Genomic DNA, 26,382 nt, shown 5'->3' with positions numbered 1-26,382 from the left:
TGAGATTAAAAGAGAAAATGCTATGTAGTAATGAATATAAAGAAGATTAAACCTTAAAAAAAACACACACAGGAAAACCTAAATTGGTAAAAATAAGTAGGAATGGGAGTGCTTCCGTGGCTGAACTGGGTTCTTTTACCAACTTATTCAACATATTATTTGAGAAATGCTGTGTGTTCTCAGAGGTTGTCTTAACTTGTCACCACTCAAGCAGAGGGCAAGTTGTGTCTGTTGTTAAGTGAGAATTGCTGGAGCATTAGACTTATAGGAAAAATGCCCCTGGTGTGCTCATTCAGCCATTCACATTTTTTTATGCTGTTGTTATGTGCCAAGCAATGTGTTATAAATGCAGAAATGAAAATCATAACCTTTTTAAAAAAAGATTTTATTTATTTATTTGAGAGAGAGAGAGAGCACAAGCAGGGAGAGGGACAGAGGGAGAGGGAGAAGCACACTCCCCGCTGAGCAGAGAGCCCGAAGTGGGGCTCCATCCCAGGACCCTGGGATCATGACCGGAGCCGAAGGCAGATGCTTAACCGACTGAGCCACCCAGGTGCCCCCCAAATCATAAACTTCTTAAAATCTTCTTAAAATCTAGTGAGGAGAGAGAAAGATAAATAATCATGAATCAAACAATATGACAAGTTGTTAACTGAGGAAGCTATGGAATCCAAAATAATAGTAGGATCTGCTTAATAGAACAGGCAGGGGAGGACATTCACATTCAGCAATGTTCCTCAGTCCTTTTCTTTTTTCTTCCATGATCACTGCCCCCCACCTCACCCCCACTCAGAGCTTTTTTTAGACTCTTTGTTCCCCCCATCACATGAAATGTTAATACCGTAGAAATATTATATGTTCCTTTATGTACTGTGGCACATTGGAGAGCCACAAACCATTGTATACTAACTTTTTTTCTTTTGTCCCTGAAAAACAACTTTTCATTACCTTAGCTGAGAATGCCTGACATAGAAGGCCTAGATCTTGCCAACTAATGTGAACGCCCTGGGATCAACTTTGGCAATCTTGGTGTCATACTGCCCCCATATTGTTGTCCCTACTTTGCTCTCAGTTATTTTCAACTGATTATAATTTAAATATTGCAACTTGGTGGTTTTTGGGCTGACCTCTTTACATTTAGTAAGTTGAGATTTTGCTTTTAGTAACAGAAAAGTGAAAACTAACAGTAGTTTATACAAGATAGTTTCTTGCTCACTTTCCTTCACATAGAGAAAGGCCAGAGATAGGCAAACCAGGGCTGAGAGTATGACTCTGCTCTTACATTGTCTTGAAGGATTCAGACTCCTTCCAGTTCAAACTGCTTTGTCAATTCTACACTGTGGCCTTTGTCCAAGTTGGCTTCTATAACCTACTAGCAGGATGAAGGAACATAGAAGCTAGGAAAGGCCATGTGACAGCTATCTGTTAAGGTAGGATTAAGGAAGCTGCCACATAGCATTCTGACTCATGGCACACTGGCCAGGACTTAGATATGTCCCCAACACCTGGCTACAAAGGACACTGGGACATGCTGCCTTTATTCAGGTGGCCTTGTGCCCATTTTTATGGAAAATGAGAGGATAGAAAATGGGGACCACTAGGGTTTTGTTACTCCTTGCCAGGAATATTTGCTTTGAATAAATTATTTTTGCTAAATAAATAAAATTGTAGTATTGATTGGATTAAAACACAATGCATTAAAACGGCTTACAAAGATTTAACCAATCAAACTTTTAAATATTCTTTTTTTTCCCTATGTAGTTCTTATCTAGGCATGATTTTTATATTTAGTAGACAGATGCAGTTATTTATTTTTCATTTAGTGTTATAAATAAGCATTTTTCATGTTGCACAATCCTCACAATTTTAATGGCTTTATATTTATTATAATGAATATTTTCATGCATATTAACTTTTTCTCATTTTTTCCCTTCCTATTTTCCCTCTTTTATCTTCTCATCAAAAGATAATTGGGTTAAAAGGTACAATTATTTTATATGTCTTGGAATACCTTGAAAAATCAGTTTTCCAGAAGGAATCTGACAATTTATTATCTTTTATAAGTTATGTATGAGAGCACCTGCTTGATTACCAAATTTCCTCATTTTATTGATTTAGAAAGGTACATTACTCTTATTTCATTGTGTTCTTTTGGTAACTAGCGGAATTGAACATTTTTGTTTTTAAAGATTCTGTGTGTTTATTTGAGAGGGAGAGCATGAAAGATAGAGTGCAAGGGTGGGGAGAGGCAGAGGGAGAGGGAGAAGCAGGCTCCCTGTTGAGCAGGGAGTCCAATGCAGGGCTCCATCCCAGGATCCTGGAATCATGACCTGAGCCAAAGGTAGATGCTTAACTGACTGAGCCACTCAGGCACCCTGAGAATTGAAGATTTTTATATAGATATTTTACTTTACTAATGTTAATTAAGTTGTTCATATCCTTTTTTACATTTTAGTGTTATTTTTCATATGAGTTTGCATAAGCCTTTTTTATACAGTACAGATATTGTTTTTTTAAAATATATAAAATTTGCTGAAAACATTTGCATGGATCTGTTTCCCTTCTTATAAAATCATTTTTATTATCATTATAAATATATATTTATATAATGTTGTCTGCCAATCTTTTCACATAGCTTCTTTATCAGCATTTCTTCTCTCTTTACATTTATGATGTAACACTTATAATACATAAATATATAATAGATATTTGTGTGCATATATGTGTATAAGTGTAACCCAAATTATTATTCTGTTCTCTGTTTTTGCAATGATCTCCACTGATTTAATGGTGTTTTAAAATTTGTTTTTCAGTGATGAATAATATTAGCTCTTATTTTACCTGTTATATCCTTTTACTCCAATTTTACTTCTCAAACTACCTTCTTTATATTGGCCTATGACCTAGCAAACAACCACTGGTAACTTTCTAATCCCTGTTCTAGAGCCTAAAAGATCAAAGAATAAGAAAAGGGAGGAAGAATATTTATGGAGAATCTGACCTGGAGAGATGCATGGCAGAGAGAGGGGAGATAGAATTAGGAAGGAATGACTGAAATGATTCAGATATGTGGCAGCTCTCTTTTGGTTACTCTTCACACTTAAATGCATATGAGCATTTAAAGTTTGTTCCTTTGAGTTACGCTTATCTTTTTAACATCTTATGGCCCTTACCGAATTAAAATAACATTGTCTGACTTAAAATTAAGGACCTATTGCTCACTTTAGAGTCCTGTTACATGCAAGTTTGCCCTCTTTGTTGTAAGAATAAATATAAAACAATAGGTAGGAGCCAATTTATATGAATTTATTTATGTTAGGCAGTCATAGCTTCAGATACATTTCTTTGAAGTTGCAAGTTGAAGTTTCATCTACTAACGCATCCAAGTTGCAGCTTACATCAAGTAGTTCTTGAGTTCCACGGTTCCCTTTGTAAATATGCAGGCTCAATAGAAGGAATGATGCTGTCTTGGTTTGAAACTATTTATCTTATTTTCTTACATAATTTCTGCAGGAAAATTAAGTAGACAGGAGGGCTGATTATTTTGGCCATTTGATTTCCAAGTCTATCCAAGAGGAGGAGCAACCAAAGATCAGATTTATTATAAAATTTTGCAAAGTTCAGCTGACAAATTCCACCAATTTTTCTTTCCTCATATTCTCTGTTGTAAGGAATTCTTTAGAAAAATAAAAATTTAAAAGGAGAGTCAAGATGCATGTCAAACATCAATGAAAAGCAAATATTAGAGCAGACATCTCTTAGCCAAGGAAACATTTGTTTTAATAAATTTCCCTCTCTGATTAGTTTTCTCTTGAACACCTCTAAAATAAACGCACACACAAAATCAGCCTTTGGGGTTTTCTGTTTGCTGTGATTGTGTGGTTCAATCCATTAGAAAACTAGCAGTACATAGGGCTTCCCACACTCCACTCGAGGAATCACAATTTCACAGTTTGGTTCCCAGCACTGCCTTGCAGGGCTGCAATCATAATGAGTTTCTGGCTCTGGACATGCAGGCAGAAGTCTCTTATGTTGGCTTCTCAAAGGGGAAGGAGAGAAACACTAGAGGAAACAGCAATTATATCACTCTATAATAACACAAAAGCTATAGAATTGTTCCCAATACTCACATGTACGTTACTGATATAACGTGTCTCTTTTTCCCTCATATAATGATTTCTTTTTTTTTTTTTTTTGTCAGAATGAAAATGGTACAGATTTGTACAAGCGAAACCATAGGAAGAAGCCTGGGAAACTAAGGTATTGTGCCTTATATATTTAGAGCATCATTTAGCTGGGGTCTTTAAAAAAAAAATGACCAAATCCAAGAATTTAATCAGCTATGAAATCTCTGATATAAAAATGTTTTATGGATAAAGTATATCTATTTTAAAAAATCTGTCTTATTAAAAATTTTATTATGAAAATAAACCAGTTTATAGGACATAATCTCATCACATGCAGGGCAATAGGGCATATTAAATTTATGTTTTGTGATTTTTTTTTTAAAAAACAAGGTCACTGAGCAGCCAGAAGAGTCTGAAGTTATTTTAGCATGTGCTACTCCAGTGCTCTGGAGACATATGACATCAGGCTCCTCACTAGCGCTCCTTCCAACCCGAGGTGATGTGATATATGAGAAATTGCACAGGCCTTGAAGTCAGCTAAACTTGGGGACGCATTACAGCTTCTCACTCCTTCTGTGTTCCTGGATAAGTTTCTTAATTTGTCTCTCCCTCTTGTAAAAGTGTAAAAATTGAGACAAATACCTACCTTGCCAGGTCATTGTGAAGGTCTGTGATAATGTTTTTAAAGTATCCACCTTAAACTGGAGGGTATTATGCTAAATGAAATAAGTCCATCAGAGAAAGACAAATACCGTATGATTTCACTCATATGTGGAATTTAAGAAACAAAACAAATGAACACAGGGGAAGGGAAGGAAAAATAAAATAAGATATAAACAGAGAGGGAGGAAAACCATTAGAGACTCTTAACTGTAGGGAAAAAATGGAGGGTGGCTTGAGGGGAGGTGGGTGGGGCATGGGGTAACTGGGTAATGGGCATTAAGGAGGGCACTTGATGGAATGAACTCTAGTGTTATACGCAACTGATGAATCACTAAATTCTACCCCTGAAACTAATAATACACTATATGTTAACTAAATTGAATTTAAATAAAAAATTAAAATAAAGTATCCACCATAATGACTATAACAGCATGGGGATTTAATAACTAGTGGGAAGTACTATTTTTATCCTTTCTCTTATCTATCCTACATTATTTTCATAGATCATGAGTGGCAAATATATCTTAATTGTACATACTTGCATTTCCACCCTCATCCTCTTTCCATACCCCTGAAGACATCAGATTGATAATGGCACTGTATTTCACTGTATTTGAACAGTCCTAGAATCAAATTATCTTACTAATTTGCTGAGGGAGATACTGTGTTATGTTTTGTTGTTGTTGTTTGGCAGGTGTTATGATTTCCAGGACACATTACATGCAAGAAAAGATGCATTTGTTTCATCATTTCTCAATTTTTCCATTTGAGTTTTATTACAGTTTAATTTTGTACAATACTGAAAGAATAAAGTAAGTGGGAATTCATTTGTGCTATCAGTGTTTTGAGGGCTGATACTGAGTAGAATCAGGTTCTATTATGAACAGGTGCCTAATTCTCACCTGGTTAGTCTCTACTCATTTCATAAAGAGATTCTGAATTCAAAGGGAAAAGAGTCCCCAACGGGAGTCTTCTTTTCCTGTGCTGAGAAAGTCCAAAACCAAGGGTACTTATGAATATACCTACCTATGAGGGAATGGGGAGAGATATTCTACCTTAAGCACTAGGTCTGTACTGCACCAAAGAGGGTTAACAGTTAGTGTTAACCCAAAGCAGAAGTTCCCAAGGATAATTTCATTAAGACAGGTGGGAAGAGCTGTATCAAAGAGTTGGAATAATTGTCTTCATTTTCCTGTTATCTTGTTTTTAGTGTTATTGAAGGCCATGATTTAGGTCTCTACATAGACTAATGAGATCTCTTTGCAATTATACTCTTAGCCTAACTTGCCAATAGTTTTCAATGGTGTTGCTTTTTTCAATAAATAGTAAATTTTTAGTTCTTTTGTAGATTTTGTTCTTTTAAGACTGAGAATTACTTCCATAGAAGATAGATATAAAACAATGTACATATGTATGTATTTCGAAATGAGTACCCTCATATTAAGTGAGTATGAACAAATCTCTCTTTCAGAAAGAAAAGAAAAATATTTAAATTTAGGGTGATCTTTTTCTTGTTGTATATTATCCAGGCCCTCAGACATCCCCCTCCTGGAGTACATGTTCTGTAGTATTGCTTCCTTTTGGATATGGATGGGACCTGTGAGCAGATTGGATGTCACTCCTGCGATTAGGTTACATTATATTATAAAGATGAAGGGAATTTTCAGGTGGAATTAAGGTTGCAAATCAGTTGACTTTGAGTTACTCACAAGGACTTATCCTGGGTGGTCCTGATCTAATCAGGTGAGCCTTTAAAAGAGACTGGGCTTTTCTAACGTTAGAGAGATTTGAAGCAGCAAATGTTCTCTTGTTGGCCTTGAAGAAGCAATTGCCATCTTATAGAGAAGATAACATGAAAGGGGCAACAAGTGGCTTGTTAGAACAACACCTGGGTGACAGCCAGCAGTAGAGCAGGGACCTGTTTCACAACTGCAAGGAACCAGATTCTGCTAAGAACCAGTGGGTTTAGAAGAGGACCTTGAATCTCAGATGAGAACACAGCCCCAGCCAACAGACACCTTGATTTCATTCTGTTAGTCCCTGAGATGCCCCAGTTAACCAGTGTCCAGACTCCTGAAAACTGTGAGATGAGAAAGTTGTATAGTCATAAACTACTAAGTCCGTAGTGATTTTTTACATAGCAATAGAAGACTAATACACTGGGCTAAGAAAAAATTTGAATCCATCATTTTCTTCTTTACATAAGAAAAAAAAAATTCCCCCACCCCTTTAAAGTTAATTATGTCATCTTGGGGGTGTTTTGATTTCATCCTGTATCTTCAAAGTCATTGTGTACTCATATCTCTAAAGAACATTTAACCATACCAGACAATATAAGATAATCTTATATATCTTCCATGTCTCTCTTTAATTATCTCTGAAGCTTGTGCTTGGTTTGGCAGCACATATACTAAATATCTCTGAAGCTTTATCTAAAAGAGTTGTCTATCTATAATTGCTTTCTGAAATTTACCTTCTGTCATTCACTGCAAACTAGCTTGCACCCATTAATCTACAGACACATTATTGCTGTGTTGATGTTCATAATATTATTGCTAATGAGTCCAGTAGAGTTTTCAGTTCTTTTCTTCCTTGACCACTCAGTAGCATTAATGCATTTATTTTTCAAAACAGTTCTTGTGGCTTTCATCACATTTCACTTCTTCTCATTTTCTGATTTCATCCCTGACTATTTTTTTTTTTTTGGCATTAATTGTTGGTATTATTCAGGCTCCATTTGTCAGCTTAAATAGTATCCCTGAACAATCTCCTTTACTCCCTTTATTTTAATTGCCATATATATGCTGATGATCAGTCTCTGGACCAGATCTTTCTTCTTTGCTCCAAACCTGTGTGTCCAGTTGTCTATAGGATGCCTCCATTTGGATGGCTTAGGCATCTTTAGTGCAATATACATAAAGTTCAATTCATATCTTACATCCTGATTTGGTTTTTTACTACAGGATCCTATCTTAGTGAATACAATCTCCCTGGTTACCCAATTTAAGGGACATGATGTTTTCTTAGATCTGCTGTTAGGCTTCTCCCTTTCCCTTATCTCCATATTTATTCATTTACCACATTCTGCTAGTCCTACTATATCATATTTATATCCACTTTTAAGTGTTTGGAAGACACCAGTATCTCTTTTCATATTCTGTAATATCCTCAAAGCCAGTTTCTCTTTTCAATCTAATTGATCTGTTTCTCTGCATTGTGCCCAACATAATCTTTATAATGCACACATGTGACTATATCACTTCCCTGCTTAAAACTTGAAGGACCTCTTTTCTTCTGGGTAGAATCCCAAACTCTTTAACAGAGTACACAATCCTTTCATCATCCTTCTATCTTTACTTGTACCACCCTCTTCCCCACTGCTGTCCACAACCTTTTCTGCTGTCCAGCTCCTTGCCTCCAGGTCTTCTCATTACATCTTCTCTGCTGGGAAACTTCCATGTCCACCTCACTTCTTTCAGTTGATACAGTTACTCCTTACTCTGATCTGTCATACATACATTAGGTTCTTGTCTTTTGTACATCATAGCACCGTGTCCTTAGATTTCAAACTCTGTTACAGTAGAGTGACTTTTCTACTCTTTCAGTCAATAACTTCCTTTAGGGTGGGCCTGTTTCCTTTTCATGGTTGCAACCTGGTGCCTAACACAGCATAAACCTTTTAGGAAAAGATGATTGATTTTCCAAATTATAGCTAACTTTTATCATACCATTGAAATGTATTAATTAATGTACAGTATTACCTATATAGTGAATTTTCTTGTTTCAGTGACAAATATCCCATATATAAAATTATATTATAAATTTTACTCATATAATATTTCCTAAAAATGAAATATAAGCAAATTTAGGTTAAAAAATTTTAAGGAATGTTTCTTCTATAGTCTGCTTATATGTAAACTCAGTTCCTGGTTGTTTTTTTTTTTTTTTTTTTTTTGGTCTTATTAATGCAAGTGTAGTACCTTATTCAACATAGTACTGGAAGTCCTAGCCATAGCAATCAAATAAGAAAAAGAAATAAGAGGCATCTATATTGGTAAAGAAGAAGTTAAACTATCACTATTTGCAGACATGATACTGTACAGAGAAAATCCTAAAGCCTCCACCAAAAAACCTTACCAGAACTGATAAATGAATTTGGTAAAGTTGCAGGATAAAAAATTAATATGCAGAAATCAGCAGCATATCTATACACTAAAAATGAAGTATCAGGAAGAGAAATTACACTGTTTTAATTGCACCAAAAAGAGTGAAATACCTAGAAACAAACTTAACCAAAGAGATGAAAGACGTATACTCTGAGAACTATAAAACACTGATGAAAGAAATTGAAGATAATGCAAACATATGGAATGCTCATACATTGGAAGTATTAATATTGCTAAAATGTCCATAGTATGCAAAGGAATCTACAGATTCAATGCAATCCCTATTAAAATACCAACAACATTTTTTCACAGAACTAAAACAAATAACACTAAAATATGTATGGAATCACAAATGACCTCAAATAGCCAAAGCAATCTTGAGAAAGAAAAACAAAGCTGGAGTATCACAATTCCAGATTTCAGGATATACTACAAAGCTGTATTAATTAAAATATTATGGTACTAGCACAAAAGTAGATATATAAATTAATGGAACAGAACAGGGAGCCTAGAAATAAACCCATACTTTCAGGTTCAATTAATCTATGACAAAGAAGATAAGAATATGTAGTGGGGAAAAGACAGTCTGTTTAATAAATGGTTCTGGAAGAACTGGATAGGTACAAGTAAAAGAATGAAACTGGACCACTTTTAACACCACACACACATACACACACACACACACACCAAAAAACAAAAAACCTCAAAGTGGATTTAATACCTAATTATGAGACTTGAAACTGTATAAATCCTAGTAAATTCTCTGACATCAGCTATTGCAACATTTTCCTGACATGTCTCCTGAGGCAAGGGAAAGAAAAGCAAAAACAAACTATTGGGAGTACATCAAAGTACAAAGTTTTTGCACAGCCGAGGAAATCATCAACAAAACAAAAAGTCAATCTACTGGATGGGAGAAGGCATTTCAAATGATATATCCAGTATAGGGTTAATATCCAAAATATATAAAGAACTTCTACAACTCATTACCAAAAAAAAAACCAAGAATCCAATTAAAAAATGGACAGAGGACCTGAATAGATATTTTCCATAGAAGACATACAGGTGTCAACAGACACATGGAAAGATTCCCAACATCACTAATTATCAGGGAAATGCAAATCGGAACCACAATGAGGGGTGCTTGGGTGGCTCAGTTGATTAAGTGTCCAACTCTTGATCTCACTTCAGGTCTTAATCTCAGGGTTGCTTGAGTTCAAACAAACAAATAAACACCACCAAGGAGATACCACCTTATAGATGTTAGGCTAAAATAAAAAACAAGAAATGACAAGTGTTGACAAAGATGTAGAGTAAAAGGAACCCTTATACACTGTTGGTGGGAATGTAAATTGGTGCAGCCACTGTGGAAAACAGTATGGAGATTCCTCAAAAAATTAAAAATGTAAATACCGTATGATCCAATGATTCCACTATTGGGTGTTTACCCAAATAAAATAAACACACTAATTTGAAAAGGTATTGACACTCCTATGTTTATTGCCAGCATTATTTGCAAAAGCTAAGATATAGAAGCAACCTAAGTGTCCACAGATAGATGAGTGGATAAGGAAGATATGGGATAGATAGTAGATAGATAGAGAGATAGATAGAGAGATAAATTTAGTAATATTACTCAGCCATAAAAAAAAATGAAATTTTGCCATTTGAGACAGAATGAATGCACCTGGAAGGTATAAGTCTAAGTAAAATTAGTCAGAGAAAGAAAAATATCATATGATTTCACTCATGTGTGGAATCTAAAAAAAACCAAAATAAACAAAAAAGCAGAATCAGACCTATAAATACAGAGAACAAACTGATGGTTGCCAGAAGGGAGGGATGGGGGGCTGGGAAAAAAGGGTGAAGGGGAGAGGGAAATACAGGCCTTCAGTTATAGAATGAACTAGTCACTGGAATAAAAGAGCATAAGGAATATAATGATATTATAACAACGATATATGGGGACAGATGGTAGCTACACTTGTATTGAACATAGCATAATGTATAAACTTGTGAATCACTATGTTGTACACCTGAAATTAATGTAACATTGTTTGTCAACTATACTCAAATAAAAAAAAATCAAGCAGCATTAGTGAAGCAAATTCAATAGTATGTACATTTTAAAGTTTTATTTGCATATCTATGATTTAAAAGTATAAAGCAATGATTTTAATAAAACAATCAATACAGAAATAATTTCTGTTATGATATTGCTTGTTTTTCAATTTATGTGCTTTATAATGTAATCCATCCATATTATCTTAAAAAGACTACATGTATGCTAATATATAGAAAGGAGATCATTGAAGTAATTATCTAGATTTTTTTAAAGGTTATTTATTTATTTAAGTAATCTCTATACCCAATGTGGGGCTCAAACTCACTCCAAGATCAAAAGTCCTGTGCTCTTCCAACTGAGCCAGCCAGGCACCCCTAGATTGTTAAAGTAAAACAAAACAATGAGGCAAACCATCTTAAATTTGAATTAAAATGGCAAAATTTCTATTTATACATTTTATTTTTCAATTTTACTTATTTTTTTGGAAAAAAATAATTTTCTGGGGTGCCTGAGTGGCTCAGTAGGTTAAGCATCTGCCTTCAGCTCAGGTCATGATCCCAGGGTCCTGGGATCAAGCCCTGCATTTGGCTCCCCCCTCAGTGGGGAGCCTGCTTCTCCCTGTCCCTCTGCTTCTCCCCCACCAACTTATGCTTTCTCTCTCTCTCTCACTCTATCAAATAAATAATAAAATATTTTTAAAAATTCTATTTTCTTAGCCATCTAAAGTTGAAATCCCAAGCCAGTTTTGAATTCCCTCTCCTACACTTCCTGCTTATGTGTGTGCCCAAATTTATATCCAGCCTGCTACCAAGTTCAATAGTTTCTATCTCAGTATCTCAGGATGAATCCATCTGATTCCCTTTTGGCTTTCTCTTCCTCTATCTTCTCAATATAGCTCTTTCATAGTAACTTCCTAACTAGTCTTCTCCTCACTCAAATCCATCATATAAAAAGATTAGTTCTGTCATTTATTTACTGTAATGCAAAGATTTTCCATTGTTGAGTCAGGAAAAAAGTCCTCAAACTTGCTAGTCACGTGCCTGCATAACATGGCTCCCTACTATTTCATTAGCTACCCCTCCACTTCTTCCGTACATGAACCCAATAGGAAACCAAACCCACACACTTCAGCCAAACACATCCTATGCTCTCCAACCTTTATATTTTTGTTGTAGTATCTGCTAATTCTTCTCCATTTTCTTATCAGTCTTTCTAAAATCTTACACAAGCATCTTTTGAGAAAGCATCTACTTCACCAAGCAGTCCTTGATCTCCCAACTGAAGACACCAGTCCTTTGAATCACATCAACATTCTCTACCCTCTCACATCACTTATATCCTGATTATTAATATAGATATTTGTAGGGTTATCTTGTTAACAACCCTTTCCTCACACCCAGGAACTAGATCACAATCATCCTGAGAGAATAGTTTCTTTTTTTAATTTCATCCCCATAAAGCCTCATTTGGCATCTTATTTTTGTTTTTGTGGAAACAGAATTGAATTTTTGTTTATTGACATACATTAGAAGAAAGTATTCCATTTATAAAATGAAGTAGAGTGTTGAAATAAGGAGTGGAAGTAAAGAGCTGTTTAGTTAGGATCAAGTATATTAAGAAAATTTAGGGCTCAATTTAGGAGTTCTATTTTAGTTAGATTCATTTTTCTCTTTTAACCTTTCTTCATTTTTGCTATGTATGTCTTCATGTAGATATAGCAATAACTATTTCTCTTCCCTAATGTCAAAGAATTCTTCTTCTATTTGATTTTCCCCAGGGTTAGGCAGAGTGATTTAGAATAAACTAAATTTGACTTGAATCCTTACACATTTCTGAAAATGTCAAAGTTTTAAATTGCATACCTCTGTATAGGATTTGTGATGTCTTGACTTACTTCCACATTCTGCTTTGAGCAACAAAACACACCATGCTTAAAATCGAGCTCATTTGAAGAACACTGAAAGTAATGTCGGGAAGAAATATTACTCAATATCACTTCCTCTCAGAAAGATCTCAATATGCTCAACATAACTATCTGCAAACTTCTAGGCCAAGCAAATGAATGAAATTGCTATCAGTCAGTGAGTTCTCTAAGGGAAGGAGAGTGATGGTGTGAATGGAGGGTAAAGGCTCTATTATCTCTGTATGTTTGTGGGGTCCTTTCAGCAGCTGCACTTCATTTCAGAAAGTCATTTCATTAATGGCTTTTTTCGGCAGGCATTTCCATAAAATACTAACCTGGACGCATTTAATCTTTACATTTTTTGGAGAAAACTGCTTAATTTGGGGCATGTTCACTTCTGTTGAAATGTTGCTGTTGAAAGCTGCATGTAGATCTTTTGAGAGCCCACATGCTTGAGTCTCTATTTTTAAATTTTCATGACAGCGTTTACACTCTCCTGAGCATGCAGGATCTAAGTTTCTACTGAAGCATGTAATTGCCAGCAATGACTTAGCACCCGCCATGTGGTGCCAAGTAATGGCAAGTGGAGGCAATGTCAATAAGAGAAAATTGGCAAGCTGGAGATAGCCAAGTGAGATACTCAGAGACTCACATGCTCTGGCAAACATTCCCCCTATTGCTAGTAGCACAAAAGAACTTTATTCACAAGGAATTTTATGTAATCTACAAGGTGCCCACACCAGAGAAAATAAAACGGCTGCTTTATTGTTTAGAATGAAGACATGGCTCCATTGATGATGTGTCCCATTTTTCTAAAACTATTCTCACTTACCCTGTCATTTTACCTCCTGCCTCCAGTACTTGATTTGCTCCTTTGGATTAGGACAATATCTGTAGAAAGCAGCTCTTAAAACATCTAGCTATGACATGGAAACCCTAGGAATGGGGTTGGAGGTGAACCTGTAATTTAGACTTTGGGATGTACAGGATTCACCCGAGGAAGTTATTAAAATGGCAGATTCCTGGGCTCATTCCTCAGGGATTCAGATTCAGTAGGTCTGGAATGAAGCCCAGAAATCTGCATTTTTTTCCTGAAGCACTAAGTCCTGGACTAGATAGGAAAGACACTGCGCTAACTTAAAAAACAAAAACTATCAGCTTCTTTCTACTCCAAATGTGATCTGTGGACCAGCAGGAACATCACCTGGGAGTATGATAGAATTGCAAAATCACTGGCCCCACCCCACTTGTTGAATCAGAATTTGCGTTTTGACAAGATGCCCAGGTGATCCCTATACCCATTAGACAAACACTGCTTTAGCAAACACTTTGAATTTAGTTACAGGTGCTTACTAGTTAGATTGGCTATTATTCTGAAGGAGAGTAGGACCTGGAAGAGGAACGTTTAGATGGAAGGGTGGGCTACAGCCATTAGGGCATTAGGTGGGAAGACGGTGGCAGAAGGCTCGAGGCATCTTGAGAACAAGCTGGGGTAGAACTGTCTATGAAGGTAAGCAGGGCAGATTTCACAATAATCCAGGGGCCTTTCTGTCTAGTATTAGAAAGCGCTAAACCATTATTACTTATTATTCTGTTAAAAATATTCTATGTAATTCATTTATACTTTGGATTTTGTTTTGATAAATTATTATAGTCTGTTTATTATGCTTTAATGCTTGACGGCTAGGACAGATAGACACTTTCTGAGTCCTCCTTATTTTGAAGTTTGTACAGACTGACACAGTCATAGTTGTTGAATAATTCAAGGTGAAAATATCAGATATTCTTTAAGTAGCTGTGATCTTTAGGCCTGTCCACAGATGTATTTGCCTGAGTCAAATGATCTCAAGATTAAAGTTTCAAGCAAATCATAGAAGCTATGTTCTCTGAATGAGTCTTGAATCTGGTGAAATGAATTCAGCTATTTTAAGCATCTATAAAGCAGAATAAATTATATGATAATAAATTAAATCACATAACCTAATGAATGTACTTCTTGTCACTTAGCAAGATAACTATTACAAGCTAAATACTAAAAGCTGTGTATTTAATTGATAAAAGCACATTTGCTGCATTAGAAATACATAAAGTTACCCTGTAATGTCACTACCACATAGAGTTCTGTCTCATTAATTCCAAAGAGACACTATGCAAGTTTTATGGTAATTTTGATACATTAAATTTCTTGGTGTTTTAATTTGGAATTTGTAATCTTTTTTGCCAAATAATTATTTAACCTCACAAATGCTAGCTTTGTAATAATTAATTGGTATTTAATTATCGTATAACCAGTAAAGTTATAATCTCTAAATGAAGTTTTATTCCATTTAAAATAACTGCTCGTTTTAATTTAATTTTTTTTTTCAGAGTAGTAGTGGGAGTTTTTATGCAGGGCATAATGAATTTGGTCATTCTTCCAAACTGAGCAAGCAAGTAATCTCCTTTCAAGGTTAGCAAGGGATTTAGGTCTCATTCTTGATGAAAAATACTCTGAAGTTTTATTTTCCTTCTATAAAATAAATCCAAATCACATACTTTCTTCCTTTGGGAACCCAAATAGAATAATTACTTGGTTTATGACATTATAATTAATGAGTAAAAAGATAAAAACATATGAAATCTAAGAGATGTAATTCTACTTGCAATGCACTGATCTAGAGAGTATTCTTATCCCTCAATGGAAAGTAGCAAGAATCATACATATTTATTTATTTTTGATGTATCATTCTTTCCTTCATTTCCATAATGAGAAGAATCACCTGGGGTACTTGTTTAAAATAGCACTTTCTGGGGCTTTCTGGGAGATTCTGATTTACTGGGACTGGGATAGGGCTGGGAAACACTGTTCTCATACTAAGAACCAGAAAACAGGAAATTCAGAATCGCTTGTGCTGAAGCAAGAGTATAGATCTGTGCTCTGAAACTTGGCTGCACATTAGAAACCCTCTTTCAAAAATCCTAATGGCCAAGGCACATCCAGACCAATTAGATCATAATCTCTAAAGTGGGATGCAAGGGTCAAAGTGTGTAATTTGGGCAGTACCTCATAAAGGGTGTAAAAACCATACCAAGTGGATATTTTCAAGGTGATAAAGTTATGGGGTCACTGCCTATTCACTGAGAGAACGTAAGAAAAAAAAAATACTGAATTAGGAATCTAAGGTGGTGGTTTTAAAATTTGAACTTCTATCAGAATCACAGGGAAGACTAATTAAAATAGATTGATTAGCTCCACCCTAGAGTTTCTAATTAGTAGGTCTAGGGTGGAGCCCAAGATCTCGCATTTCTAATAAGTTCTAGGTGAAGCTTATGCTGTTGACCCAGGCAAACACATCTGAGAACCAATGTTCTTTTTTTTTTTTTTTAAGACTTTATTTATTTGACAGTGAGTGCACCCACAAGCAAGTGGAGCAGCAGGCAGAGAGGGAGGCAGAGGGAGAGGGAGAAGCAGGCTCCCTGCTAAGCAGAGAGCAGGACATGGGGCTCGATCCCAGGATGCTGGGATCATGACCTGAGCCAAAGGCAGACACTTAACTGACAGCCGCCCAGGTGCCCCAAGAACCAATGTTCTAAGGGAAGAATAAGAGATGTCAAATGAGAGCATGGTGGGACCAAATTAGATTAAACTCAATCTTGGGTAAAATGTTAATCTGCTAGAATACCTCCTACATCGGATTCTAATAAAAAGAGCTAAGTGTTATAGAGTACCTACTATGTGCCAGATGTTGTTCCAAACATTATGTGTGTGTGCATATATACAGATAGATAAATGCAGTCATTTATTTTTAAAAATAATCCTACATGACAGATGTGCCATAATGATTTCTTTTTAAATGGACTCCACAGCTAGTGTAGGGTGGTGCTTGAACTCACGACCTTGAGATCAAGAGTTGCATGCTGAGCCAGCCATGCACCCCTGTGATGGCTTCTATTTTACAGCTGTGGAAGTTGAGGTACAGGGAGGTTAAGTAACTTATTCAAAGCAATGCAGTTAGTAAACGGTAGAGCTGAAATTGGAATCTAGATGGTCTGGCTCCAGGGTTCATGCAGTTAACCACTGTTGCACCAAGGGAGGTGAAGATGGACAAGATTTGTTCAAACAGTAGATGTTTGTAGGAAATTGAGAACCCACTAGCTTTATCTCTTTCACCATCTCCAAAAGGGAATTCTACAAAAATATTTTAGGAAACAAAATGTCTGGACCAGAAATCAAAGTAAAACGAAAGAAGGTAGCCAGATCCAGAAACAGCCTTACATATGTAAAAGTAGGAGAAGGACCAATTTGGGAAGGAGTCTAAAATATTATAGCTCAGTTGTGCCTTCCTGAAAGAGTATGGAAGGTAAATAAACCACTAGGGGTACATCCTACCACTGCAGAAAAAGACGTGACATAAATGCTATTCAAGGGCTGAAACCTGCATCTACTGAGGAATAACCACGTCTGCAGAGCTTTTGGCTTTCGTCAGGCCAGCAAGAATACAGGCTTTGGCAACAGCTATTGCAGTTTCATTTTATGAATCTGTAAGGGTGATTTTCAGTGGGAAAGATGCCTGCGCTTATTTTTTCATTCGATCATCAAGAATTTTCTACTCTATGCTCAGCATCTAGGCACTAAGGATTCGGCAGTGAACTAACAAGAGCACGTTCCTGTTGGGATGGTGCTTATATTCTAGTAAGGGGAGTGGTAACTCCTTTAATAAATGAAATACTTGTAATTTAGATGTTGAGAAAATGTTTTAGAGAAAAAGGGTGATGGGAGCATGCTGGGAATGGTGACAGTGTGTACGGTAGATGAGAGTACCATTTGCTTATATAGTCAGGGAAGTCTCCGATGAGTTGATAATGAACAAAAATCTCAAAGAAATGAAGTGTGAAGGGAAAAGAATAAATGAGACCTTAGAGCTCTAGAACTAGCCACCTGGTTTCACAGAATGAAACGCAGGTGCCCATGTCATGCATGGTTGGGCCCAATGACAATGCATTCCTTTTTTTACCTGAAGAAACCAATGTCCACAGGAAAAAAATAACCCAAACATGACTGTAGGCTGAATTTCCTGAGGACAAGGCTTACCTTCTCTACATCTGGCAAGTGGGCTGCATGGGTTTCTAGCCAATGTAATTCCTATGAGCTATAAATGGAGGCTAAGTGAAATGATAGATAGATAGATAGATAGATAGATAGATAGATAGATAGATAGATAGATAGATAGATAGATAGATGATAGATCGATCAATCTAGATATTCCAGGCTTTGCGTATCCTGGAAGAGAAGGAACTGTAGATAGTGGAGTTCAAAGTTTTGAACAGAAAATTCTCTATCAATTTGACCCACCAACATAGGTTTCTTTTGATCAACAGAAACATTTTACTGCTAATGTACAAGAAAGAGCAAGAAGATATAACATTACATGAACATATTACATTCTTTGACTCACTGAGCTGTGTTTTCACTGAAAATCGGAATGGGAAATTAAAACATTTCATATTTAAAATAGGTGGTGGTGGGATTTGAAAGGCTGGTTTAGTCAATTAAATACATTGAATATAAGAGGGTGAAGTGGGAAATGCACATATATTTCTTTTGTTTTGTCTGAATTCATTATCCTGGGACCAGGATCAAATTTGCACATGCCAGGAGAGGAAGGTATCATTGTGTCAGACATCCTATCCCAGCCACTAACTTTGGGCATATTTCTAAAGTACTTTGGGAGTAGGTAATAAATAGTTTTGTGCCATAAAATCAAATAATCAAATTAGGGATAAGTGTGAATGGAATCCCATTGGCAAACTGTAAAGATAGTCTGTGATTTTTTTTTTTTTTTACCTGCAAAATTCTATGATCTCTTCCTGGAAACAGGACATGGGAGAGACATTGGCATGTCTGTTGTTATTGTTTGTTTTATGGATAAGCATTAGATTCTAGCCAGAGAACCACACCATGGTGGGGAGGATATGGCCGAAAGCAGGTACTAAATGGAAAAGGTGGAAAGAGAGGCAAATGGGAAGTGTACCCAAGAAGGGATGCAGTTATACTATTCCCAAGAGACAGTCAGAGTATGAAAGTATTGCTCTTAATTCTCTCAGATCTCATGATGACGAATGGCTGATGTTGAGAGAAACCACTTGAATCGTTTTGTGCAGAGAAACTGTTAAGTTAAGGGTTCTTCCTAAAAACATTTCTTTATAATGAAATTCTATCTGTCACATCAACTTACTAGAAGCTAGCTGGAGCTACAGTTTGGCTTACGAATTGTAGCCTTTATTTACCACTTTGGGTTTTTTTCAGGTAGCCTACAAGAAATACTACCATGAATTGAAAGGGAGAATGTTACCCAAGTCTGAGTATATTTAAAATGGAGAAAATCAAACAGAATTCTCTGACTGCAATGGAATTAAATTAGAAATGAATAAAAATAAAATAATCAGGAAACCCCAAGTACTTGGAAATTAAAATATCCAATGTCAACAATATGTGTGATGGTTTGATCATTCTTGGCAGCCATATGCCAGGAGTTCTAAGAGATTTTAGGAGGGTTCAGTGACTAGGACAGGCTGGAATATGGAGGCCCATAATCATGATTAAAACAACCTGCTAACTTTGATTTCTGGCCAAATCTGAGTAACTATACCATATTTCCCTTCTATAAACAACTAGAAAAACAGACAATAGATGTGAAACTGATGTTTTCAGACATTGGACAAAAGGTAGCACAGTACTGTGATGAAAAAAAAAGGAGAATAAGCAAGATAAACCCTGTGATTGCCCTGTCTTTCTACCTAGATGCTCTTCTGTAAAGTGCTGCATACATATGTGTTTGTGGGGGGCGGGGAGGGTGAGGTATTGGGACCTGAGAAGAATATCGTGGTCTTGCTAAGCTAAGAAGACAGAGATTGGAGTTGAGGAAGACTGAGTGGTTAGCATGTGCAGTGCAGAGTACTGGAGAGGAATGTAGAGAAGATTCTCTTTGGAACTGTTGGAGAGTACCAGTCTGGGCATGCATAAGTGAAAGTGCATGAGGCCAATCTAAAACTCTTGGAGGGTTGTAATTTGAATAATTTCCAGAATGTACACAGGCTGAAAGATGCTTAAACTCTGACCAGCCAGGTTGGAGCCACCTAAGAATATCTGGGGTGTTTAATTAAGATCCTAGAAGAGTCAAGCTTTGCTAGTAGACCGAGAGTAAAGTCTATGCCTGACTAGTCCTGACAAAGCTTAAAGACAAGCCTTAAAAGGATAAAGCTGACTCACAAGTTATTTAACTACACCCCACAAAGTTTAACATTCTTTACAGAAAGACAGCAAAACCTGGAATAAGGATAAGAGTCAGAAACAGTTAAGCCAGAAAACGGTGAAATAACATTTTTAAAGTGCTGGTTAAATAGAACAAAATAAAACACATTATTAACCTAGAAATCTCTATCCCCTGAAAAGAATATTATTATATCCTTAATAAATGAAAGCAAAATAAAAATATTTTCAGACCAGAGAAAGGTTAGAGATTTTATTGCCAGAAGACCTGAATAAGAATTGTTAAAGGAAATTCCTCAGGCAGAAGAAAGTGATGCCAGATGGCTACTCAGATTTATAAAAACGAATAAAGAGTGCCAGAAATTGTAAATACATGGGTAATTTAAAAAACCCCATATTTTTCTACATTAAAAAATTCTTTAAAATGTAATTCACTTTTGGGGTGCCTAGGGGGCTCAGTTGGTTAAGCATCTGCCTTTGGCTCAGGTCATGATCCCGGTGTCCTGTGATGGAGCCCCTCATCAGGCTCCCTGCTCAGGGGGGTGTCTTCTTCTCCCTCTGCTCCCCCCCCCCCGGTCATGCACTCTCTCTCAAAAAAATCTTTCAAAAATATAATTCACTTTTTAATGAAGTTATAACAATAACATCTATGAAAGCAACCACAGAGTTAGAGAAAATATTTGGTATACCCAAAAGAAATTCTAGGGTACTTTAGGAGTCTTTACTTTTTTTGGTACTCTACAGTTGGAACTCTAATTTTGCTACTGGTATGTGATCACAGGGAGGAGTTTATAATCAAATGTGGGGATCTGGTAGCTCTTTCTGCCCATGGGTCCTGTCCCCGGGCTTTACTAAAACCAAAATTTTGCCCCCCAAAACCCCCCCAAATGTAGGGATCTCTGTGTTATTGGCATTTTTATTATTTGAGTATCTCTAAGTATTTGTATAGTCCAGACTTTGGCAATTTTTTTTTTCTGTAAAGAGCCAGATAATAATATTTTAGGTTTTGAACACCATGTATTTTTGGTTATGACTATTCAAATCTGTCATGTGCAGTCATAGACAATATGTAAATGAATGGGCACAGACAGATTTGGCCTATGGCTATTGTTTGCCAATCCCTGGATCTCATTGTCTCTCCTGTGATGAATTTTATTGGGCAAAAGAGTTGGATATAGTGGAGCTGAGAAATCAAAGAGGGGGTTAATTTCCTTTAAAGACTTCATAGGCAGTTATTTTATGTTCTATATCTTATATTTACATCTTCTGAAGTCACTGAGGAATCTAAAGCTGTTTTTTATTGTTTCAACTGACTTTCATTCATGGTAGTTTCTTTCATTGTTTATTTGTGTTAAGTTTTGATTGTGATTGTGGATTGTACTTAATTTGTAGGAATTTGGGGCCTGGATTGAAGAGGATTTGCATTTACTTCTGCTGGTCACCAAGGTATGTGAAGGATCTGGGACCATTTAAATTTTTCAGTTTGAGGTTTTCCCAACTGTGGGGCTGGTGAGCCCCAGGGTAAGAATAGATTTATGAGGGCAAATATCCAGGGGGGATTTTATTAGTAGTGTTTTTGTGGTGGTCTTCTTCTCCTTCTCCTCCTCCTCCTCCTCCTTCTCCTCCTTCTCCATCATCATCATCATCATCATCATCATCATCATCATCATCAATCAGTCTTTTCCATCCAGAGCCCTGGCAAATATTGGTAAGTTACTTATCTTTTCTCTTCATTGCTCAATGGAGTTTTTCTGGTCAGTCCTTGAAGTGGACTAAAGTTCAGCTCCATTTTGCACCACCTCAAGCCTGGTCCCCCGATCCTTGTGCAGCTTCTGATCCTCACATTTTCCAAACGACTTTGTCAGTAATTACTTGGGAATGTCCATCTGCCTGACTCCTATATCTGTCTCTCACTTGCTTCTGAACTGAAATATGGAATATCAGTGCAATTTATTAGGCCCCCTAAAAGTCCAATGCTTTTAAATTTATGAACCACCTCATAATAAAAATGTTCATATGTGATATATATATATGTATGTATATACATATACACACACACACACACACATAAAATTATATATGTTGCACAAGTGCTTTGGAGACAAGCCATGGCTTCCTTAAAGTCAAGTTTTAAGGATTTCTGCTAACTATTAAATTATTTAAAGTTTGAGTGAGCTGTTTTGATTAAAATCAAATTCAAAATTAAATTTCATTACAGTATTGTAATTTCTGATGTTGAATAGAAGACTTGATATATAAATGGGATCTTGTGGGTATGTCGGGGTGGGAGAAATATGAAGAGTGATTAGAGGGTTTCCACTTCTTATAAATGGAAGTGGCATTATTGGCTTATTGTAAAATACTCTGGTTGCCTTGATAATTATGTGGTGTTATTTCCTGCTCTAGATTAGTTGATGGTTTGGAAGAACAATGATCAAGGAAAGGTTTATGCAATGTAGTTCCTTTTTCCATTTTTTGTTTATTGATGTCTATGAATTTTTTGCTTTAACAATGTGTTCTTGGGAATATACAGAAATGAAGTAAGGGTTTTCACGAGCATCCTGTCAGAAGAGAAATATTTCCACCAAATCAATAGTTTCAATAGAATATTTAGGATTGTATATTATATATTTAAACTACCTACAAGTATTTTCTCTATTAAGCAATCTGTCAAGACCCATATCAATATACATTTTTAAATGACATAATTAGAGTAGCATTTCAAAATGTCTTGATAATGGATTTTTAAAGAACAGTATTATGGTTAAATGAATTGACAATGGCGTGGGTTAGATTTGGTGAAGCAGTTTCTTTACAGAATAATTTTTCAGAAACTTTAAAATGCAAATATAGCATTGTTATACCTCTAAAATGAGGTATAACAAGCTGCATTTTGTACTCCCATTTAAACATGAAATCCTTTTCTCTTGGTGCTTCTCCTGGGACAATAGATTTAAAACATATCTGTGTCTTTTTATACTGCTTTTCTTCCTATTTAAATATGAAAGAAAATTTATACACATTTATGTCATGAATATTTATTCTTTTTCTTTATTAAATATGAAGAAATTTAAATAATTAGTGCTTAAAATGGAAACTATGTATTAAACATAAGAGTAAGTTGGTTTTCAGATAAATCTAAACGATCAGGGGACACCTAGGTGGCTCAGTCGGTTAAGGTCTGCCTTCGGCTCAGGTCATGATCTTGGGGTCCTGGGATAGAGTCCCTCATCATGCTCCTTGCTCAGTGGGGAGCCTGCTTCTCCCTCTGCCTGCCGCTCCCCCTGCTTGTGCTCTCTCTCTCGCTGACAAATAAATAAAATCTTTTAAAAAAATCTAAATGATCAGGATCACTAATTTAATAGGAAGAATCTGTCATATCAGACCTCATTACTGTTCATCTTAAGTCTCTCAAAACAATTTGTGTGGCAGACATGAGGACCAAAATGCTCATTACCAAATCCCCAAGTGCCTAGAAATGCTCTTGCCTAAAACCTACATGTTAAGTGTGAACAACATTTTTTCCTCCATGGATGGGATTGAATGAGTGAAACCTGAAGTTGAAGATGCTAATTGCATATTTTAATACCATGTCTTCTGCAATAACGATGTGTCATTTATTATCTATGAAGAAACTCATAATTAGGTTTAATAAAACTCAGTAATTAAAAATTAAAAACGATCCTAAATCTTTTAAAACACATGACCAAGGTCTTTGAAAATGCTGTATCTTTTATGCCCACCGTCATGCAGCCACCGGGTGGTAGCCTGTATGACTATCTCAATTGATTTAGTTTATGGTATTACATATATTAATATCTAGGAAATTTCAACCAACTTTCCTCTTTTGAGAATGATTATCTAGTATCTTGACAAGGGAGTATGTTTTATCTCCCCATCATATCGCATCTTATAAATAATACATTTAGTTTTAAAAACAAAAGAAAATGCATGTGGGGAGTGACTGGAATAGGGACCGATGCTCTTCTTTCCCACACCTTGTATCCTGGCTGAAGAGGGAGGTGGTCTTCTGGTTCACACTCTTCTGCAACTTTTCCCTTGCTCAAAACCTCATTGAACCTCCATCAGTCTTTCCATATCATACCTTTTTTTTTTTTTTTTAAGGACTCACACGGGTGTTTTCTAGCATGGCCTTAACAGTTTGCTCCCTTCCCTTATTTACTAGGAAACTGGACCACGCACATAGAAGACATGGTAGCTGTAATGGAGGGGAAATGAAAAGAATCTGAGGACATTCTTCTTTGCAGAATTTTGGCTTTACTTCACTTTCCTCTAGGCTCCTGTCTTTGGCTTTTTGCTAGGAAGAGAGGCACTTGTATTCTTGCCCTTGGCAGAATACCAGTCAACCAACAATCTTCAGAACCCCAACGTAACGCTTCTGCCCTACAGTCAGCATCTTGTCCCAGTGACAGCAGCTGTGGCTAAAGCTGTCAGTTTGCTATTTCACTTCTCCTTAAATATGTTCTATAATACACATATATATGCATATCAAAGGCATCCATGTAGTTTTACCTTAAACTTCTATCATCTAATGAGTAACTTCTGTAAACTCAGGAAGGTAGGACTCCAAGGTAGACAATGGCCTGGAAATCTCACTTAAAAGTATTTATATATATATTTAATAAATATATAAATATAACATATAATAGTGTTCCATACAATTTTTTTTCTATCTTTTGTGGTATCCAGATACATAGAGAGGAATAGAGTATGGGTTTAAAAAGTAATCATACGTTGGGGTGCCTGGGTGGCTCAGTTGGTTAAGTGTCCGACTCTTAATTTCAGCTCAGGTGATGATCCCAGGGTTGTGAGATAGAGCTCCTTGCAGGGCTCTGCTTATGATTTTCTCTCTTCCTCTGCTCCCCCACTCACCGCACTCTCTCTCAAACAAATCTTTTAAAAAATCCTATGTTTATCTAGCATATTTAGTTAAAAATTCAAATTTGTAACCAAAAGAGCTTAAAAGGCTATTATACTTTTTCTGTTAATTTTTTTTATTTTATAAAGAATAAGACCAGGACACATATTTTTCATTGTTGTTCTTTTCCTAATGCAATGGTATCCCCCAAATCTGTAAGTAGCATACTTAATAAGATGTTTTACCTTCCAGTGACTTCATATTAATAGCTAACAAAATTATCATTCAATTCTGCAAAAGCAAGTATTTTCTTATGGTAATTTACTATGTGTATCTTTTGAAAATGAAGTCTATGTCGAGATATGACTTACAAAGGATTATAAGAATAAGTTGAAGAATACTCTAGCGACAATAAAAAGTGCATTGTTTATAGAAAATAATCATTAAATTAAGTTCTAACCAGTGTTTTAAATAAGTTTTGTTTGACTAAAACCCCACCCTACCAACTGAAATCCCATCAGCGATAATGGAAGGGAAGGGTGGTAAACTATATTATCAGCATCAACTCCAGGAAGGTCAAGATACCAACCTTGGATTAATATGAGGAGGCCTTCATAACTTAAGAGACTCGAAAACACGCAAGTTGCCTGACCGTCCTAACTGTGATGAAAATCATCCACTGAAGTGGGTATTATTGTAAATCTTTGTCTACATGACAGATTTACATCTCCTAACCTCCATAAAATTCACCGTTAATGGCACAACACCTATTAAGCTGAGATATTTCTAGGTGTAGTACGTCATGGTATTTTCCTGTATAGTTTACATTATTCTTGGCATTTCACTGCCTGTCTCATGAGATGGCTGAGAAGGAAAATATAGTAACTTGCACTCACTTCTCAAGGACAAAATGCCACATCTTACCAGAGGAAACATTCAGAAAGTGAAAAGCAAATATTGAGAATAATAAGGTTGAAAAATGTGGCACATGAGAAATCTGGCGACTTTAGGGGAAAAACATTTTGTTTTGTGGAATACAATTTTACTACACTACCAAATTCCCAGTTTTTAGGGTTTTTCAAAAAGGGACAAATAAACATTTGCTAAAGCTCATTGTTTGAGCTGGGTATATACAAGAGAGAAAATACGATCTTTGACATAAACCCAGTCTTAGAGCTTAAGCTTTCACCAGTACTTGTATAGGGAAACCCTGGGGCCTCAAAAACATTTGGGTAACACTCCTGTAGCACCTTCTTACAATACAAGTTAAGCAGGCTTTGTGTAACAGAGGCAATTAAAATGTCCAGGCTCTCCCTTGAGATATGTCAGC

The 26,382-nt window shown here is 36.1% G+C and overlaps 1 protein-coding gene across 3 annotated transcripts in view; it reads left to right on the top strand.

Annotated features, from left to right (window-relative positions):
* The window catches only part of NSUN3 (NOP2/Sun RNA methyltransferase 3), a 301,891-nt gene extending 278,780 nt beyond the window's left edge, over positions 1–23,111 (top strand). For all 3 annotated transcript variants that reach the window (XR_015724230.1, XR_006777400.2, XR_015724231.1), the window contains 2 exons: positions 4,202–4,260; positions 21,566–23,111. The gene's annotated coding sequence lies outside the window, so the exon portion shown is untranslated. The remainder of the gene's footprint in view (positions 1–4,201; positions 4,261–21,565) is intronic.
* The last annotated feature ends 3,271 nt before the right edge of the window (positions 23,112–26,382 follow it).

The sequence above is a fragment of the Ursus americanus genome, chromosome 4 (assembly GCF_024610735.1).
Source record: "Ursus americanus isolate L20-20 chromosome 4, mUrsAme1.1.p, whole genome shotgun sequence".
Taxonomy (NCBI): Eukaryota; Metazoa; Chordata; class Mammalia; order Carnivora; family Ursidae; genus Ursus; species Ursus americanus.
This window is presented reverse-complemented; position numbering and strand designations above follow the sequence as displayed.